Below are 20,979 nucleotides of genomic sequence, written 5' to 3'. Positions count from 1 at the left end.
CCAGGCTCCTAGCTTTGGAACAGCACAGCACCAGCCGTTTGTGGCCATCTGGGAAGTGAATCAGCAGATGGAAAACCTCTCTCTCTCTCTGCCTCTGACTCTTTGTAACTCTGCCTTTCAAATAAATAAATCCTTTTAAAGAGAAAAAAAGAGCAATACCTACAGGGACTACTGTGGTTGAATTAAGGTGACTGGCTCTAACCTGGCTAGCTACCAGAAACCTAAGTAAAGTCTCTCTTGAAGAAAAAAATCCAATAAAGGCTGAAATTATTCTTCTCAGTTTTCATCTATAGTATCCGGTATATACTCCAACCAGGAATACAAGAGATCAAGTTGTGATTAAACAACAACAACATACCTAGAGGAGCAAGTTAACAGAAACAGATTGCAAAGTGACACACTGGAGAAGGGGAGGGAATGGTATGCTGGGAGCAGGGATGGGAAAGCATGGAAAAGGGCTCAAACAGCCAGTGCAGGAAACCAGAAAAGCACCTGACTTGACAACTACAGAAGACTGAAAGGCTGTTGCTGACCAGAAATCCTTAGTATCCATTCTATTTGGTCATATACGCTGTCTTGGAGTAAGTCTCATAAAGCAGATAAACTACAAAACAGCAGCTAGATGGAAAATCTTCTACTCTAACCTTCCACAAGAGTACAAAACATCAACAGGAATACTGGAATTTACAACACTGTCTAATTGTAACAGAAGGAGAGATTTCCTCCATGTACCTCAATATCAATTTTCATTTATACTTCAGGTCTATATTCTGCATGATTCTGCCATTTCTTTATGTGGACAACTGAACACACTTTCTAAAATCCCTGCCTCTGTTTCATTTCTTCTAAAGAAAACCTTAAAATCTTGACTTATAATTGTACTCAAAGGTGTACCAGAACTAAAAAAAAAAAAAAAAAAAAAAGGCCGGGGCAGACATTGTGGACAAGCCAATAACTAGGATGTCTGTGTCCCACACTGGAGAATCTGGGTCTATTATAATTAATTATTATTATTATTATTATCAGCTATTATTATAACATAGAAGACTATTATTTTATCTTTTTAAGAAACTCAACATATTAGAGAAATCAGAAAACATGAGTCTTGGCATCTAATTTTCCTCCAAGATTCCAACTTTCACATTTGATGATCCTAGTTTAGTTCCTAAGTTCGCTTCAACTCTAAAACACACATCAAGTTTTAGTTCCTTAGGCAAGTGAGTTGTTAACCAACTGCTATCTAAAAAAAAAAAAAAAAAAAAAAAAAAAAAAAAAAAAAAAAAAAAACAGCTAGAGGCAAAGTCACACATTTTCTTTTTCATCTTCTTATTCTATTATCTTGAAAAAACAATGATAGAATGTTATCTTTTGAATGGGAACATGACAGCTTCTGCCTCCATCCAGGAGAACACTGGCTGGGCAACACAGGGGCTAATTCTTTGCCTTAAGCAGTCGCTTTTTGTAACCAAAAGCACTTGTCTGGCCAGCATTCAAGGTTTAACACAAGGACACAAAAGGAATACATTTCCAGAGACTGAACTTTGACCTCAGAAGTTAAGTGCTTTAATCGAGTGCACCAGATGTTAATTTAATCAACTGTAAGCACAATGAGCATGATTTATATACAGAAAGAAAAAAAGCAGCAACCTGTTCATAAAAGTTTATACTCTTGGATCTGGTTAAAGAAAAAAACATATAAGTTCTCATATAGGAAGTGAATTATGAGATATGTCTGTAAACCTGAAAAAATCTTCCTCCCCCAAAATCTTTATTACAAAGAGGAATGTGAGAAATGACAAGTTCTTAGAAAGTCAGGAAAGGAAAGTATCCTTTACTTGTGGATAGAGTACAATGTGTGAATATCAAAGACTTTCCACTATGGAAAATAATAAATAAGGACAAGAGATAAAAATAATTACCGAAACACAAGGCCTGAGAGGTTAAATATGTAACAACAACAAAAAAAAGGATCATATGTGTGCTAAGCATTGATAGGATGAGATTTAAAAAAGGCTTATCAAATATTCATGACACCACATAAATAACAATATTCATGAAGTTCAGTGATATTTATGAAACATTAAGTCAGTCACCTATTGGTAACAACTCCCCTCTGCAAACAGATGCAGATGAAATTCGTAACTGCTCATCACACAGGGCAGCAACAGCCAGGTATATGTATCCCTGAATTTCTCTGATAAAACAAGTGAGTGGTGGACAGTGCTGTGGCATAACAGGTAAAGCAGCTGCCTGCAGTGCTGGCATCCCATATGGGCTCTGGTTCGAGTCCCGGCTGCTCCACTTCCAATCCAGCTCTCTGCTATGGCCTGGGAAAGCAGTGGAGGATAGTCCAAGTCCTTGGGCCCTTGCATGGGAGACCTAGAGGAGGCTCCAGGCTCCTGGCTTCAGATCAGCACAGCTCCAGCCATTGCAGCCATTTGGGGAGTGAACCAGCGGATGGAAGACCTCTCTCTCTTTGCATCTGCCTCTGTAACTCTGACTTTCAAATAAATAAATAAATCTTTAATACAACAACAGCAACAACAAACAAGTGAGTGCTGGCTCCAGGCACCTTCAGTATGTTGAGCTGCCTTGTTCAGTTTCAACTTTGGTCCAAACCATCAACAAGAAATACTGATATAGCAGAGTGAGGACAGGACATACTAATACTGTGTAACTCAGCTCTAAGGGGGTGTTTCTTCCATCTACTTCACCGTACTGTAAAGGTGCAAAGAGGCATTTTAAAAATAAACAAAGATGACAAAATAAAAAGGTGAGCAAACACAGGAGTGAAGAGCAAATAGTTGGGCTTTGGAATAAGAGTGCTCAAGGAAAGCAGAGTGATGGGACTGATAAATCGTGACAGGGATAGCTTGCAGGGAAGGGATTTAGATTGAGAGCTTTTCAACTCTACCGTTCTGACTTCCCCTCCCAGGAGGCTTTAACCAATTATTAAGACAATAAAAGAGGCTGGAATAGGAGAGAGATGCAAAACACAAACCCAATTCTTTTTTTTTTTTTAAGATTTATTTATTTATTTGAAAGTCAGAGTTACACAGAGAGAGAAGGAGAGGCAGAGAGAGAGAGAGAGAGATTTTCCATTCACTGGTTCACTCCCCAATCGACCACAACAGCCGGAGCTGCACGCATCTGAAGCCAGGAGCCAGAAGCTTCTTACACGGGTGCAGGGACCCAAAGTGTTGGGCCATCTTCTACTGCTTTCCCAGACCATAGCAGAGAGCTGGATTGGAAGTGGAGCAATTGGGATACGAACTGGTGCCCACATGGGATGCCAGCACTGTAGGCAGTGGCTTTACCTGCTACACCACAGCACCAGCCCCACAAACTCAATTCTTAAATGTTACATTCTTATAAAATTTTTTCCATCCAAACTCTATTAAAGCTTCTAAAAACTCTAATTTTCTTCAATAGTCTTAATAAGGATAGGTCACAAAAAGTTGGTGCACTGTCATCAAACTAAGAACCAGAACCTGAGTGACACTAAGAATTTTTGGTATCAAGAAGTTATTATGAGCTTTCAAACAGGAGTCCACAGTACCAGAACCGTGGTTTGTTTTTTGTTTTTTAAATTTGACAGGTAGAGTTATAGACAGAGAGAAAGGTCTTCCTTCCCTTGGTTCACCCCCCCACAAAATGGATGCTACGGCTGGTGCTGCACCCATCCGAAGGCAGGAGCCAGGAGTTTCTTCCTGGTCTCCCATGCAGGTACAGGGGCCCAAGCACTTGGGCCATCCTCCACTGCCCTCCCAGGTCAGAGCAGAGAGCTGGACTGGAAGAGGAGCAGCCGGGACTACAACCGGCGCACACATGGGATGCAGGTGCCACAGGCGGAGGATTAACCAAGTGAGCCACGGTGCCGGCCCCCAGAACCGTGTTTTACACAGATGAGGATGATTGTAATATATAAGTATGTGACTGATTAGAGGAGGAGAAACTGGAATGGAGAGATAAGATGTGAGAGATGAGATGCTAATCTAAAATGACTGTGCTGAGAACAAAAATGAGAGTCTAGAGGGAAAATCATAGTTTGGACTAATGAGCAGGTGTGGAAGGTAAAAGACAGTCTCACATTTGATCCCAGAGGTCTGGGAGAGAGCAGCAGACTCAAGAGAGAACACAGCAAGAGGAACTATTCCATTTGCAGGCACCTTCTTCCTAGTCACAGCTTTGCCTAGCACCAATCCTGCCACTTCCATAAGCAGGATGCTCTAACTTCAGGTTGTCATCTAACAGATAGTGGGAGACAGATTAGTGCGGAAGGTAGAGTAGAGGTATATAGGCCCTGCACCCACATGGGAGACCAGGAGAAGCACCTGGCTCCTGCCTTCGGATCAGCGCAGTGTGCCGGCCGCAGCGGCCATTGGAGGGTGAACCAACGGTAAAGGAAGACCTTTCTCTCTGTCTCTCTCTCTCACTGTCCACTCTGTCAAAAAAAAAAAAAAAAAAAAGGAATCAGCCAAGCAACTAGCCTTTCTTCAAAGTCACAAAGAATAGTTTATCACTGGGGCCGGCGTTGTGGCGTAGTGGGTAAAGCTGCTGCCTGCAATGCCAGCATCCATATGGGCACTGGTTCATGTTCTGGCTGCTCTGCTTCCAATCTAGCTCTCTGCCAATGGCCTGGGAAAGCAGCAGCAGATGGTCCAAATGCTTGGGCCCCTGCACCCAAGTAGGAGACCTCGAACAAGCTCCTGGCTTCAGCTTGGCCCAGCCCTGGCTGTTACAGCCATTTGGAGAGTAAACCAACAGAAGGAAGATCTCACTCTTTCTCTCTCCCCCTCTGTAACTCTACCTTTCAAATAAAAAAAATTTTTAAAAATAGTTTATCATCAATAACTTTCACAAATGTGAAAGTTTCTAAAACATCTAAAAACTATAAAATACAATGAGCTCCTGGACACACAAGGAGCGTGCAGCTATAATGGAATGTACTTAAGCAACCACATGCTTTACAAGCACCACATGAAGTTTTCTAGAAGACCGGGTCAGGTAGGATACAGCATGGAGATACTAATGAAGATTCCTGTGTGGGTCTGTGGTTGAGACAGAAAAGCATACAACTACACACAAACATACACACAAACAGGACAGAGATAATACCTGTAGACAGTAGATTACTCATGGCAGCAACAGAATGTGTGTGGATGTTTTGACAAAATTTTTCACATGCTACAGAGAAATTGTAGACTCCAATATTCTCAATTAAGTCCACATACAATATGTTCAATCTTTAGAAGATAGTAATTCAATTAGGAACAGTAATAAAGAAGGGGATAAAAAATAGCTCCTTTTGGCCTGGGAGGGCAGTGGAGGATGGCCCAAGTGCTTGGGTTTCTGCAGCCAGTGTGAGACTTGCAAGAATTTCCTGGCTCCTGGCTTCAGCCTGGCCCAGCCTTGGTTGTTGCAGCCATCAGGGGAGTGAACCAGCAGATGGAAGGTCTATGTCTCTGTCTCTCCCTCTCTCTTTAACTCTGCCTTTCAAACAAACAAATCTTTTTTAAAAAGAAGTCCTCATTATTCATAAGTACCAGAAGCTCCATTTCAAACAAAAAAAAGAAGGCTAGGATAGAGCAAGATGAAAGGAAGTTATGATTTTGGAGTCATTTCCCTCCTCAGTTCAAATACAAGCACCTCTGCTTGACAGCTGTGTAATTGTAGTCAAATTAATTCAACTGTATGGGCTTTAGTTTCTTTGTCATAAAAATGATAATGTGTGGGAAACTGCTGAGATCATCTGTAAATATAAGCTTAAGCCTTAGAATTAGTCCCTGAATGTCACCACACTGATGAAATCCTATACAATTAAAAAATCAACAGCCTAGACAGAGATATTTCTTGCTATGTATTCTGAGCAGAAATTTAGTTTCTTATATTCTTCTTAAGATTCTACATGGTTTCAAATTTCAGTGTCCATGTTTCATCAATTCTGAAAACCAGTTAGCAAATATCTCCTTAAATATCATCTCTCCCCCAATCATGTTCTCTCTCCTGTAACTCCTGTTACATGTACATGAGATTTCCTTACTTTATGATCTATATTACTCAACATTTCTTTTATAACTTCTCTTTATATTGTTAAGCTGCAATCTGGGCCTGGGTTCAGAATCCAACTTTAGAAGTATCTTCCCAGTTAACCACTTCTTTCTTCAGCTGTAACTGTAAATTGGTAATTGTAAAGGGGTAATTTACCAATTTACCCCTTTATTTCTGACTATCATTGATTTCTAGGATTTACACTCAATATTACTTTATGATTATTTTATTTTGACAGTATCCTTTTCCATTCCAAAAGGTTGATACTCATTTTTAAATGAGAAATGATATTTTCTTAGCTCTTGGGGCTCAAAATCTATTGCTTGTTGTTTCTTCCAATTCTTGCCCATAGTGCATTAGAATGTGTTTTGGATTATGAGCTCCTCTGCAGTGAGGGGCTTTATCTGTGGGAATCTCCCACAGGTTGATATAAGGATCACACCTTCTGTGCTTTTTGCTCTTGTAGGCATCCCAGGTGTGTTACTTTCTACACTACTTCTCGGCTGAGAAAAGTATTAATACGAACCTCAAACCCCAGGGTTAATAGAGCCACAGTTAAAAAATTCTTAGGGAAGTCCTACTTTTCACAACGCTACCCAGAATGAGATAGAAAAATATCCCTTTTCTGCTAGGCATATTCTGCCCACTCCCCATTCATATCCCTATTCCATCACTTTCTAAACAGAGTTCTTCAAGGGTCTTGACATCCTGTGGAGATCTTAGTTTCAATGCTCTACCAGGTTCCTCAGCTCAAGGCCTTGTTTTCTGTTCCCATGTAGCAGTTTCGCCTCAGAAAATAGTTATAGATTGGAACATTTTTTCAACTGTTCATGAGTGCCAGGTATTGTGCTAACAGTATGTATCCTATTTCACTTACTTCTCATAGAAACCCAACTATTTTCCCTATCATGGATGAGGAAGTAGAAACAGTGATAAGTAACTTGCTCAAGCTTATCTAGCAAGTAAGTAGCAGAACTGAGATTTGAATACAGATGTGTCTGAATTTGGTGTGAGCACTGTCAATCACTACACACTGTCGCTTCTCAGCATTTCTTCCTGGTGCCTATGCTGGTACTGCACACAGTCCACTAAATGAATACATTCTCCTTCAGCGTGTGAGTTTGCTAAGGAAACTCTGACACCAATTAAGTACTTTTAAAAGTAGAAATACTGTTGGATGGCAATTTCACTCATGTTTTATACTTGAACATAACATCTTATTGGCCATTTGTAAAACTGTGAACTTTCTAGTGATAGTAACATGGATGGCTCCCTAACACATCCACTAATTGTTACAATTCTCTTTGCTTTCATCATCAAAACAGAAGAGCTTATAAGTTACTGCAGAGCACACATATGCAGAACTTAGCAGGCAGCAGGGCACAAAGAAAAAATATGTAACAGAAAGAGTAAAAGCTGACCAGGGACTTGCAGAGCCACAGGTTAATAAATGCACATTTTCTGGTAATATCAATTCACTCCAAAAATTGAGGTGGGAAGGCACTACATACTAATTTGACATTAAAACATGTGTTCTACAACACGATATTAAAATACAAAATTCAAAAAAATCTTTCAGTTCAAATAAACAACTTTATAGGAATGTTTAAGTCCTTGGGAAGAGTAACCAAATGACAGAATATGGGAATGATAGCAAATATTTATACAGAGCTTGTTCTGTGTCATGCATATGGTAACTCATTTATCTTCACAATTCCATTAGATAGTTATGATCAGTGCTTCCATTTTACAAATCAGCAAACTTTGGCATTAGTGGCTTAAGCAACTCATCGTAGGTCAAGCAGTTCTCAGAATCAGGATTCCACTGAGGCAGATGGGCTCCAGAGTCTATACTGTCTCACAGGGCAGAGTACACACATAAACAAGGTTGAACTTGAGCTAGGTGTTGGAAGACAAGTTGGGAGGAGGAGGACATGAAATTGTGACAGTATTATCTAGCTTTAGGAAAGTTCAATCATAACTTGAGGCAATACCTAATACAAAACGTATACTAACACACTTCAGAAATTCATTTTCTTTTCTTTTTTCTTTTTTTTTTCTTTTTCTTTTCTTTTTTTTTTTTTTTTTTTTTTTTTTGACAGGCAGAGTGGACAGTGAGAGAGAGAGAGAGAGAGAGAGAGAGAGAGAAAGGTCTTCCTTTGCCGTTGGTTCACCCTCCAATGGCTGCCGCAGCTGGCGCACCGGGCCTATCCGAAGGCAGGAGCCATCCTGGTCTGCTTATCCTGGTCTTCCATGGGGTGCAGGGCCCAAGCACCTGGGCCATCCTCCACTGTACTCCCTGGCCACAGCAGAGAGCTGGCCTGGAAGGGGGGCAACCGGGACAGAATCTGGTGCCCTGACCGGGACTACAACCCAATGTGCTGGCGCCGCAAGGCGGAGGATTAGCCTACTGAGCCGCAGCGCCGGCCCAGAAATTCATTTTCTAATTAAACAAACACTGTAGTTTTTTTAGGTATCTAGTACCCATGGCTCAGATTTGCTTATTTATTGCTTAAGGGTTTATTTCAAGTTATTTCATGTGTGTGTAACTATTATTTCTCAACTAGAATTTAAGTGCTTATAGCAAGACAATGTGTCTGTTTGTTCTTTTACACTCCTTATCAAAACACAGCCCCAGGCACACAAAGAGACCTTAATAAATGCTAGCTCAATAAATAAACTTTCTTTTTCACTACATATTATCTAAGAAAACAGATTTAGGGAAAAAAACCTGTTTCTATCACTTAAGGTAATGTTTAAAATTTACTTAACAAAACCCCACAAACATCATCAGGTAGGGGATAGGTATTTGACACAGCAATTAAATTTCCACTTAGGACACCCATACCCTACATCAGAGTCCCTGGGTTCAAGTTCTAGCTCTGCCTGCAATTCAGCTTCCTGCAGATGTGCACCATAGGAATGAGTGAGCAGTGGTTCAAGTGCTTGGGTCCCTGCTATGCCCATGGGTAGCAGACCAAACTCCACATTACTGGTTTTGACCTGGCCCAGACCCAGTTGTTGTGGACATTTGGGAAGTGAATCAGCAGATAAAAGATATCTCTCACAACCTTTCAAATAAATAAAATGAATACTAATTCTACAAAGTTAAATAAATTTTATCTGGTAGGAAACAGAAATACAAGGGAAACTTTAGAACTGAGAGCACTGTCAGTGAAAGATTAACCACAACAAGCACAAGTCAGCAAATTCCAAAAAAGAGGCACGAATTGGTAGAAAAGCAAAGGAACCAAGTTAATGGGCTCACTCTACTTTTTCTAACATAGCAATGTAATTACAAATCCTTGCTGTTTAGGCAATGCAAATTTAAAACTGAGGTTTAAATTATTCAAAGAAAATATAGGAGAACTGTTTAAGCTCTTTCCTAAAATGGAGAGGAGCTAAGTGGAATGAGACCAGGGTAAAATGTATTTTAACCTAGACTTTTCATTTTCTTTCTTCAGCTACAACTTTACTTGAAAGGTCACCTTCTCACATTCTTGACTAGGTCTCTCTACTACAGAAAAACATGAAGGACACTTCCATGCCTATTAAAAAAGGAAAATAAAGACCTATGAAACAAATGAAATAAAATGAGTTCCAGTATGAACTGTAACCACCTGAAACCACTGAAATTAAGAAAATACATTGTTTTACAAGTAGGAGGTTTCTAAAATTTTAAAGGTAAAAGATGAAAATAGTAATCTCAAATGCCAGCTACTTTGCAAATTTGATTTAATGGGCATAAAATAGATGATGGAGTACAAGACATCATCAAAAGGTAACTTCAAAGTTGAGCTCAAAAACAGACCCAGGGGATGGTTAGAGGGAAGCAGAATTGTGAATGGAGGTGAATGGAATAAGTTCTTGTCTTTGCACAAGAATTCAAAGGTGAGACAGAGAGGAGTGGTAAGTAAGGTTTACTGAGATAGGGCATCCCATCAGGATGGATAGACACCTCTCCAGACAGAATCTGAGAGTACCTAGTTTACATTTAGAATGGAGTTTTTAAGGGAATGGGGTCTAGTTCTTCCAGCTGCCATTTCTCCTTCCCCTCCTCTCTCTTCTAGACAAATGATTTGCTGAGCATGAATTAGGTGAAATTCCTCTCAAGGTTTTACTGCTCAGTGCTATCCTCACCGGGTAGACCCCTGGCTCTGGAAGGAGGAAAGCTTCCCTTAGCATGCCTTCCTTGGAGGAAGGCTGTGAAGGTGTTACTGCCCAGTGTTATCAGGCTGGGCCGGGACGATTCTCTTGGGGAGATTTCCCTGGGGGGAAGGCTGAGACCACCTGCAAAGTTACCAGGTATTGGAGGACTCTAGTGTAAAATACTAGGCTGCTCCCAAGGGCTGCTTCCAAGGCTGTTACATCACTCTCCAAAGAAAGGTGTTTTCCTCAGGCTCCCCCCCCCACACACACACAGGCTAATTTCTCTCTACTTTTACTTGTTGAACACCATATGTAGTTCAGCATTAAGCCTATGATTATAAAATACAATGAAGTATCTTATTCCAAAAATTAACAGAAAATAAAGAAAGGAGGAGGGAGGGAAAGACAAAGGGAAGGGTTATGTTCTTAGAATTTTATCTATGAAATACATGAAATCTGTTCCCTTTATGTTAATTAAAAATTAATAAAAGTTATTCTGGAAGTTTTTTAATCATACATGCATTTTCATTTTTTAAAAGATATATTTTTATTTATTTGAAAGACAGAGTGACAGAGAAGGAGACACAGTGAGAGATCTTCCACCCCCTGGTTCACTCCCACAATAGCTTCAACAGCCAGGGATGGGTCAGGTGGAAGCCAGGAGCTTCCTCTGGGTCTCCCACGTAGGTGTGGCAGCCGGAGCACTTGGGCAATTGCCCACTGCTTTTCCCAGGTGCATTAGCAGGGAGTTAGTTCATAAATGGAGCAGCTGGGTCCACAATCTGTTACCCACAATGCTGCCCTGATGCATTCATCTTAATGATTTCCAGCACATTTACTTCTTAATAAAATGAAAGATGCTGGCCGGCGCTGTGGCTCACTAGGTTAATCCTCCGACTTGCAGCGCCGGCACACCCGGTTCTAATCCCGGTCGGGGCGCCGGATTCTGCCCCGGTTGCTCCTCTTCCAGGCCAGCTCTCTGCTGTGGCCAGGGAGTGCAGTGGAGGATGGCCCAGGTGCTTGGGCCCTGCACCCCATGGGAGACCAGGATAAGTACCTGGCTCCTGCCATTGGATCAGCGCGGTGCACTGGCTGCAGCGCGCCGGCCGCGGCGGCCATTGGAGGGTGAACCAACAGCAAAGGAAGACCTTTCTCTGTCTCTCTCTCTCACTGTCCACTTTGCCTGTCCAAAAAAAGAAAAAAAGATGCCCACCTTAGTAATGTTCAAAAAAGCTGTAACTTGACAGTGTCCCATCAAAAGTATATATTTAAAAAAACCGAGGTCGGATGGTCTCTAAACACATCTAAGAAACCAATTCAATAATTAAAACTTTAGAAAATCAAAACATGTTAGCACAAGACTTTCAAAAGTTTACACTCTGACACTTGTCGGAATTCTGAAGGTCAAGTTTCCACAGATTCCTAAAGGCAAAATTAAGGCCCTTATCAAAGATTCACTGAGTTCCTACTACCATACTTCAGGGTTCACTGCAGCGTATGGGGGAGAGAGTGAATGGGATAGAGTTAACTTTAATTTCTGTGCTACAGTATTCTATTTGAAGAGACAAAAGCAGAGGTACAAGAAACAACCAATAAAAGGTAAGCTTTTAGTAAAAATTGAGAGAAAGAGAGAAGAGTAATAAAGCCTAAGAAGGGAAATATTGGACTGTAAACACTGAAAACTTCATTCTGACCCAACCTCTGTTAACTTGCTTAAAGAGCTTGGTCAAGGCTTTCATCAGTAATAAAGCCAGGGCACTAGATAGATATTTTTAACCCTTTCAATACAGAGAAATTATGTCACTACTCTTCTGCAATGACTACTAAAAGAAATAATTATGATGGTCCTTCAGTGCTGACATTATTTTTACATAAAATTTCTTAAAGTGATAAAAATAAAATTTTTACGAGCTTGTAATTTTAAGACAACTATTAACCCAAAATGAATCTACAAATACAAGCAATAAAAACAGTAATAAAAGAACATTAATTTAATATGATGTGCTGTAAAAAATTGAAGTTCTGTTCACAAACCAAATATGGCATAAACTGTAAGTTCTTATTTTTTAGTTTATCACTGAAATGAAGAGAACTAAAAATTTTAATTACTTTCTTCTTTTCACACTTCTCTGTACTTTACATTTTATATAACAAATATGCACAGCTTTCTGAGTTCTTCTTAATGATAGCATTGATTTTTTTTTTAAAAGATATATTTATTTTAGGGGCCTGTGCTGTGGCACAGCAGGTTAACACCCTGGCCTGAGGGGCCAGCATCCCATATGGGCACCGGTTCTAGTACCAGCTGCTCCTCTTCTGATCCAGCTCTCTGCTATGGCCTGGGAAAGCAGTAGAAGATGGCCCAGTCCTTGGGCCCCAGCACCCACGTGGGAGATCCGGAAGAAGCTCTGGCTCCTGACTTCAGATCGGCAGCTCCAGCTGTTGTGGCCAATTGGGGAGTGAACCAGCAGACGGAGGACATCTCTCTCTCTCTCTCTCTCTCTCTGCCTCTCCTCTCTCTGTGTAGCTCTGACTTTTCACTTTTTTTTTTAAGGTTATTTATTTATTTATTTGACAGGTAGAATTACAGACAGTGAGAGAGAGAGAGAGACAGAGAGAAAGGTCTTCCTTCCATTGGTTCACTCCCCAGTTGGCTGCAACGGCCAGAGCTGTGCCCATCTGAAGCGAGGAGCCAGGTGCTTCCTCCTGGTCTCCCATGCAGGTGCAGGGCCCAAGCACTTGGCCCATCCTCCACTGCTTTCCCAGGCCACAGCAGAGAGCTGGACTAGAAGAGGAGCAACCAGGACTAGAACCGGCACCCATATGGGATGCCGGCACCATAGGTGGAGGATTAACCTATTGTGCCACCGTGCCAGCCCCTAAATAAATAAATCTTTAAACATATATATATATATATATATATATATATATATGACAGGCAGAGTTACAGAGAGGCAGAGGGAGAGAGAGAGAGAGAGAGATATCTTCCAACCACTGGTTCACTCCGCAGATGGCCGCAACAGCTGGAGCTGCTGATCCGAAGCCAGAAGCCAGGAGCTTCTTCCAGGTCTCCCACGCGGGTGTAGGGGCCCAAGGACTTGGGCCACCTTCCACTGCTTTCCCAGGCCATAGCAGAGAGCTGGGTCGGAAGTGGAGTATCCAGGACTCGAACTGGTGCCCATATGGGATACTGGCACTTCAGGCCAGGGCTTTAACCCGCTGCGCCACAGCACCAGCCCCAACAGCACTGATTTTTTAGAGTATTTTAAAAATTATTAGTTTTTAACATTCAACATAGTTCTTTACAAGTCTAATATAACGATATTCCCTTCCTCCTTCTCTCCTTTCCTCTTTTTTTTTTGAGATTAGTTTAAATTTGCTTTACAGTAAAAAGGCTTAATGCTTCACCAAATAAAGAAGTTTAACAAGTGAAAAGCAAAAAGACCCTCATTTAGCAGGAATATAGGCAAGATTTTAAGAATAACTGAATGAGAAAATGGCAATTTCATACATATACGATAAATTTTAAAGCAATAACAGATCATTAAAACTATAGTATTTTAATACTCTTAACCATTTGTTTGACAAAGGTATAAAACAAGGTTTTATAAAACTATATTGTGGGGCTGGCACTGTAGTGTAGTGGGTAAAGCTACCGCCTAAGGTGCCAGCATCACATATGGGCCAAGGTTTGATTCCCGGCTGCTCTACTTCCAATCCAGCTCTCTGCTGGTGTGCCTAGGAAGGCAGTGGAAGATAGCCCAGATCCTTGGGCCCTTACACCCACGTGGGAGACCCAGAAAAGGCTCCTGACAACTGGCTTCGGGTGGGCCAGGCCCAGCTCTGATCATTGTGGCCATCTGGGGAATGAATCAGCGGATGGAAGACCTCTCTCTCTCTCCCCCTGCCTCTGCTTCTCTGTAACTCTGCCTTTCAAATAAATAAATAAACATTTTTAAAAAATAAAGTAAGGGAGACACATGCCATTTCGTAAAATCTTCACTTTATAGTGCTTACCCAGCGCTACAGCTATAAATTCTAATTGGCATGACAAAGAATTCCACAACAAATTTTAAAATAATGGGACAGAAAGAATATAGGGATTACTTTACAAATTGTTGAAAATGAAGCCTGATGGCTGAATTTTGATTAAGATATCACAAATAGGTAGATATACAATCTTTTCCAGGGAGGGTGGCGCTGTGCCTTAGCGGGTAAAGCTGCCACCTGTGGTGCTGGCATCCCATATGGGCACCGGTTCAAGTCCCGGCTGTTCCACTTCCAATTCAGCTCTCTGCAACAGCCTGGGAAAGCAGTAGAGGATGGCCCAATTGCCTGGGCCCCTGCACTTGTGTGGAAGACCTGGAAGAAGCTCCTGGCTCCTGACTTTGGATTGGCCCAGCTCTGGCCATTACAGCCATTTGGAGAGTGAACCAATGGATTGAAGACATTCTCTCTCTCTCTCTCTCTCTCTCTCTCTCTCTGCCTTTCAAATAAATAAATAAATCTTTAAGAAATCTTTTCAGGAAACTAAATTTCACCATTTTCTAATCAGCATAGTTTCTACAAAAAACTTGTGCTCCTCTTTTCAACTGAGTTGAAGCTGAGGGAGGAAACCATGTTGGTTGTTTGGTATGAAACCTTGTCGACCCAGTCTAAGAATACATTTTCCATGCCTCATGAATGAAAAAAATCTAAAATGGTATTTGTTACTATATAAAGTTAAAACATCTAATTCAATTAGACTTCAGTAAATAAAACAATCTGGCAAAAATAAGTGTCATTAAAAAATCTTAGCCCCTAACGATTTTAATTAAAAAAAAAAAATTTTATATTGCTCTACTGTAGTAATTATAATACCCATAGAAGAGAGAAATAGTGGACAAGAAAATGTGCACATAAAATTGAAACATAACTGGTGGTGGTATTAGATTGCGGGATGCCCACGTCCCACAGTGGAGTTCACTGGCATGGGTGTGAGTCCTAGTTCTGCTTCTGATTCCAACTTCCTGTTACTGCATACCCCAGGAGGCAAGTACTTGGGTACCTGCCACTTAACTGGAAGACCTATATTGAGTTTTAAGCTCCTGGATATGGCTTGGTCCAGCCCCAGCTGTTGTGGACAGTTGGGGAATAAACCAGCAAATGAAGATCTCTCTGTTTATCTTTGTTTGTCTTTCAAGCATACAAGAAAAAAAAAAAAAAAGAAAGAAAGAAAGGAAAAGAAACATTGAATTACAAAATAAATATAAAACAACTGTTACACCCTTAAATGTCCAGAAACAACATTCTATATTTTATCATAAAGTTCATATTTTTAGGAAATTATTTACTTAAAATCTATTATTAGTGTTTAAAAGGTTATTTTGCCGTCATTCAAATCCCACAGCTACTAATTCAGAGTTTTCAAAACACAACCAATATATAAAAACATAATTGTTTAATCATGTACTAGCATTCCAGGGAAAACAGGGTATTATGACAGTTACAAAATAATGTTCATTCCTACAATCACCTAGATATTGTCAAATGGCAAATGCTCAAGTGTCAATGAAAGTGGCTAAATTTACCATTCACTTTCAGAATTCTTACTAGAGAGCCTAAAAGGAAACAGGACCTTGATTTGTCAGAACCTTGACAGGCACATACTATCTTTCCATTCCACATGGCTAATGATGAAGAAAAATAGGAAGTCTTGAGATGGCAGGGAGAGCAGAATAAAGGCAAAAAGTTTCTATCTCCAAATATGGTAAACAGCAGTCTCTCAAAACTAAAACAATGTAAGAAGTCTCAAGCTACTATAAAGACTTGAGAATGCTGAAGAGGATGTATTTCTTTACAGAATATTACAAATGAATTATTCAAATTCCTCGAAAAACAAAAGTATTCCCTGGTTGATAGGAAATATAATTTCCCCCACAGGAATGATTCCTAAAAAAGTCATCTGCATATATTAAAGTGTTGAAGGCCCTAAAACTTGAGAATGCTACATAACAGTATCAAGACACAGTCAGGATTTCTCAGAATATAATCCTTTTGGAGGCTCTTCAAATCTTAAAAGGGTTTTTTTTTTTTTTCAAAAACTAAAAATTACTGGAATATCAGTTACTCTTCCTCAAATAATTAAATTTCCTGAGACTTGTCTTGTAAAAACTAAACAATGTATTTTCCTTTCCTAAATAAATTTTATTGTGTATATTTACATAGTAAAATGGTTATTATAGAGAAACAAATCATCCATCATCTCACATAGTTGCTCATTTTTCTCCCCTGTGGTAACAGTAGCTACAGTCTATTCATTTAGCAAAAAATCCTAAACACTAATTGGGCGTTTGGCCCAGCAGTTACAATGCTGTTTCACATCTGAGTTCCTGGGTTTGCGGCTCACCTCCAGCTCCAGACTCCGGCTAGCTGCTACTGCAGATGCTGGGAGGCAGCAGTGATGGCTCAAGTAGTTGGCTTCCTGCTACCCATGTGGGAGACCTGGACTGGGCTCCTGGCTCCCATCTCCTAGCTTCCACCAGCTGCCACAGGCATTTAGGGAGTGAATCAGTGGATGGGAACTCTGTTTCTGTAGGTCTCTCAAATAAATCAATGCCAGCGGGAAAATGGAATTTTTTTTAAAAAAAAATCTTGAATACAATACACTATCTTGAACTACAGTTCTCATATTCCTTAGGTCTTCCTATCAATTTTATATAGTTGCCAATTAGTATCCTTTCACCTATAACTGTCCATGTTCTTCCTCCAAATGTACTTTCTTTCTTATCAAACTAAAAGGGTATCAGTGGACAACTACATAGTTTCAAAGGCAAATGAAAATACTATATTTTCCTATAGAAAGTACAAACATCTCAGAAGTAAGCAACTTTTTTTTTTTTTTTTTTTGACAGGCAGAGTGGACAGTGAGAGAGAGAGACAGAGAGAAAGGTCTTCCTTTGCCGTTGGTTCACCCTCCAATGGCCGCCGCGGCCGGCGCGCTGCAGCCAGTGCACCGTGCTGATCCGATGGCAGGAGCCAGGAGCCAGGTGCTTTTCCTGGTCTCCCATGCGGGTGCAGGGCCCAAGGACTTGGGCCATCCTCCACTGCACTCCCTGGCCACAGCAGAGGGCTGGCCTGGAAGAGGGGCAACTGGGACAGAATCCGGCGCCCCAACCGGGACTAGAACCCGGTGTGCCGGCGCCACTAGGCGGAGGATTAGCCTAGTGAGCCGCAGCGCCGGCTAGAAGTAAGCAACTTTGAGTAATTATACCCCCTTCTAATTCTGTCCGTGATGCTCTAAATATTCACACACTGCTTCTATTTTGTCAGGTCTTTAATAAGATTTTGCAAAGGGGGTCTGTTTACTGAGCAGGTAATTTGGAATTTCTCTAGCTTGTAACCGTTGGGAAGAGGCCTTGCTTCTTGTGTTAAATTACAGTGTATAGCAGGCCTTCATGCTAATTTGTATATTAAATATAGATGTAACACTGTGGCTGAAGTACTACGTAGGGGAAGATCATTAGGACACAGGAGTTTAGAAAAATGGCTGATCCCCCTGAGATCAGCTGGCTTCCGGGTTCTCTCTTAGCTCTGAACTAGAGATGGGTCCATGCAAATGCCCCCCTTATTGCAGAGACAACTTAAAGGACACACCTAGACAGCTGTCAGTAGCTTTCTATAAAAACTTCTACATTTCCTTTTAAATTTCCCCAGAACCACCATATGCAAATGTTACTCTTATGCTCAACTCAGGCTCTCAGAGTTCTAAGAGTCATAAATATACCCTTCTTTCTTTCTAAAATTTGCTAAAAGGCTAGCTCTTTCCTTTGATAAGAAGCACCACAATTTAGAAAAGCACACTGATAGAACTCCTAGCCATACCTGAAACTGATTCAGAAAAGTCCACAACAGCAGGTACTCTACTTGCCCATGAGAGAGTTCAGTCTTCTTAGAGGTTCTGATTGTCCCTGCTTAATGCCAACAGACTTAGACAAGGACTCACAGCGTGCACTGACACACTGTTGACACGCAGACGTAAATAACTCGAACAACGACATCCCAGGAAATGACTGAGCACTCCATTCATCTCATGATCCTCACTAAACAAGCACTGGGCCCCAGCGCTCACTACACAAGGATGGAGCTCAGTGTCAACACAGCCAACACCAAGAGGAACAAACTGCCGAGATTTCCTGGTTTGAATTTCACAGCACTTTGAGGAAAAGGAGTTTTGAATTCACCCCCTCAGAATAAGACTCTCAGAGCAGGAAGGCACTGGACGCATTACCTGGCATATCACCAGCTATGTGCTGTGCAATTAGGGAGTCATCAGCTACATGCTACTACACAGCATTCTGAACCAGAGTAAAGCATGTCGGATTGCACAGATTTATATACAACGTTAACTGACTGCATGTTAAAATAATTATAAACTTAAATAAAATATATTAAAATTAGTTTCATCTGGGTCTTTGTACTTTATTAATGTGAGAACTAGAAAACTTACGTTGCTTATATGATGTTTCTACTGCATTCTGTAGTTATAATCCTACAGCCTTAACTTTGATCATAAACTAGAATCATCACTTGGTATTTCCCTATAACAGCTGTCATTTAAAAGCCAAAATAAAAGACATTTTACGTTCTCTACCAATAAGAAAGGTAACTTTAAAATATTACAAAAATTCTCCAAATTACTTTATTCTGGCACCATTTAAAAAAGTTTACTTCAAAAGGGTAAAAACAGCACAAGATGCAAAAACCACACCTTTTGAAATAAGAAAATACACAAAGCAAGTTTTTACAATAAAGTAAGTCTAATACCAATTATAAGGTTTATCTTTAAAGTAGAGCAAACATTTCCTTCATTTCCAGCACCTAGGGCCTCAGAAAATAACATGTATAATATTATGTAAAATAACATGTTTATGAATTCTGTCTACTATTCCAGCACCTTCAACCACAAACCAGTAAACACTGACACTATAAAAAGGGAAATAATTACTACAACCAAATTCTTTTCCAAAACCAAAGGAAAATGTCAGCACTCAAAAGCAAAATTAAAAAACTAACTTGGTTCCTCCAGGAGTAAACTAACTTTGGTCCACAGACTTATGAAATAAGAAAGTGCATTTTAAAACAAGCATTTAAAACAATTTTTAAAGGGAAAAACCCTTTAAAATGACACATTTCTGTGAGGGAACCATGTCCTTCCTCTACTTGAAAACATCATTCTGCTGTATTTGATTTTAAAACGTTAGGCATCCAAGGCTCTCAGGGTAAAATTCAGTGCATTTCTGAATATATGAAAATTTTTTTAAGGCTAGACGGCAAGACAGTTCAGCAAAGGGTAGCGGGAGCTTTCTCAGGTGTTTAGAGAATGTCAAAGTCACCTGGAGAAAACAGTCAATGAGAAAACTGCACAAAACAAGAATGGAAGAAAACTAAGATCAATGAGTCCCCAGGGCTTCCACAACAGCTGATTAGCTCGTTTCCTCGGTGTCTCAACACATTCATAATCCAAACTAGGCGGTGCTAGGCAGTCAATTCCTTAGCTGAACTCCATCAGCGGCATACAATCTTCAGCCTATTTGCTTGGTGACACATTCCTTAGAAACCCTTCCCTGTGCATTAAAATGCCAAGCTCAATCATGCTGCGAGTACAGTAAGCAAAAAGGATTGCACGTATTTAAAGCAGGAAGCTGATTGGCTGTTTTGGTGGCAAAGATAATGGCTAAAGCTTCAAACACTGAAATCACTTTCAAAGAATCAGGTCTTCTAACATTGCCCAATAGGTTAAACGACTGCCAAAATTTCCATTAAAGCACCCTATTTTTAGTGTCTTTGAAACTGGTCTTTAGAATCGCATTCCACGGTACTTGTGCTTGATTTAAGTTTATACGGGGACAAACACAAGCATCCTGAACTCTTCATCTCTTCAAGCTTAGAAGGGTATTTTTTTTTTTAAGTCTTAATTTTTCATCTTGAATTTTAGTCTTTCAAACACTCAAATTAAAGACGAAAAATTAAGTAAAACACTGGCCCACAGGGAGAAACCGAAGGAAGACGCGAGGCGGTTCCTGACAACCAAAGTGATGGCGGGGGCGAGGGAACCAGGTATGGGGAGAAAATAAAAAGCATCCACAAGGGTGGAGGCAGCGCGCTGTGGGCAAGAGGACGGAGAGGACGAGAAGCAAGGTGGAAGCCGCAAGCGGCTCCGCGGGCAGGGCCAGGAGCGCCTTCTGCAGCCAAGTCCCCCAGGGAGGAGGGAACCCGGCGCGCCGCGCGCGAGGGGGAGACCCACAGCCACTGAGGAGAGCAAAACAGGCGAGCGGAGAGGGGGCGGAGGTGAGGGCAGAAGCGGCGCTGCTGGACCGGCACCGCTCAGGGGGAGGAGCGAGGGGCTTCCGAAAGGCTTTCCAAGCCGGCCGCGAGCCCGCGGGTCCCCCGCATCCCGCTCGACCTCTCCTCACCTGGGAATCGGAGGCGGCCCGAGGGTTACCGCTGGCCGCCGGGTCTGCTTCCAGCCCCTTTCGCGGACATGGCGGCCGCCGAGCTGTCACTTAGCTTGCTCAGGTCTCCCGCGGCTCCGCCGGAGGAGACACCTCTTGCCTTTCCGCCCCGCCTCCCTCTGCGCACCCCTCGGGGCTGGCCGGCAGGCGGCTGGCGGCCCGCGACCGCGGAGCATAGAGCGCGAGCGGCTAGAGAGGAAGTGCAGAGGGCGGGCAACCATAGAGTACGAGTCCGGACACACCCAGATGGTCGGTCTCACTCCTCATCGGTCCACTCACAGCTCTC

The 20,979-nt window shown here is 41.4% G+C and overlaps 1 protein-coding gene across 2 annotated transcripts in view; it reads right to left on the bottom strand.

Annotated features, from left to right (window-relative positions):
* Window positions 1–20,979, bottom strand: part of CNST (consortin, connexin sorting protein) — a 92,922-nt gene extending 71,943 nt beyond the window's left edge. Inside the window, exon 1 of one of the 2 annotated variants that reach the window (XM_051820807.2) lies at window positions 20,655–20,979. The gene's annotated coding sequence lies outside the window, so the exon portion shown is untranslated. The remainder of the gene's footprint in view (window positions 1–20,654) is intronic. The other variant, XM_070055629.1, reaches the window with a different exon arrangement.

The sequence above is a fragment of the Oryctolagus cuniculus genome, chromosome 13 (genome assembly GCF_964237555.1).
Source record: "Oryctolagus cuniculus chromosome 13, mOryCun1.1, whole genome shotgun sequence".
NCBI lineage: Eukaryota > Metazoa > Chordata > Mammalia > Lagomorpha > Leporidae > Oryctolagus > Oryctolagus cuniculus.
This window is presented reverse-complemented; position numbering and strand designations above follow the sequence as displayed.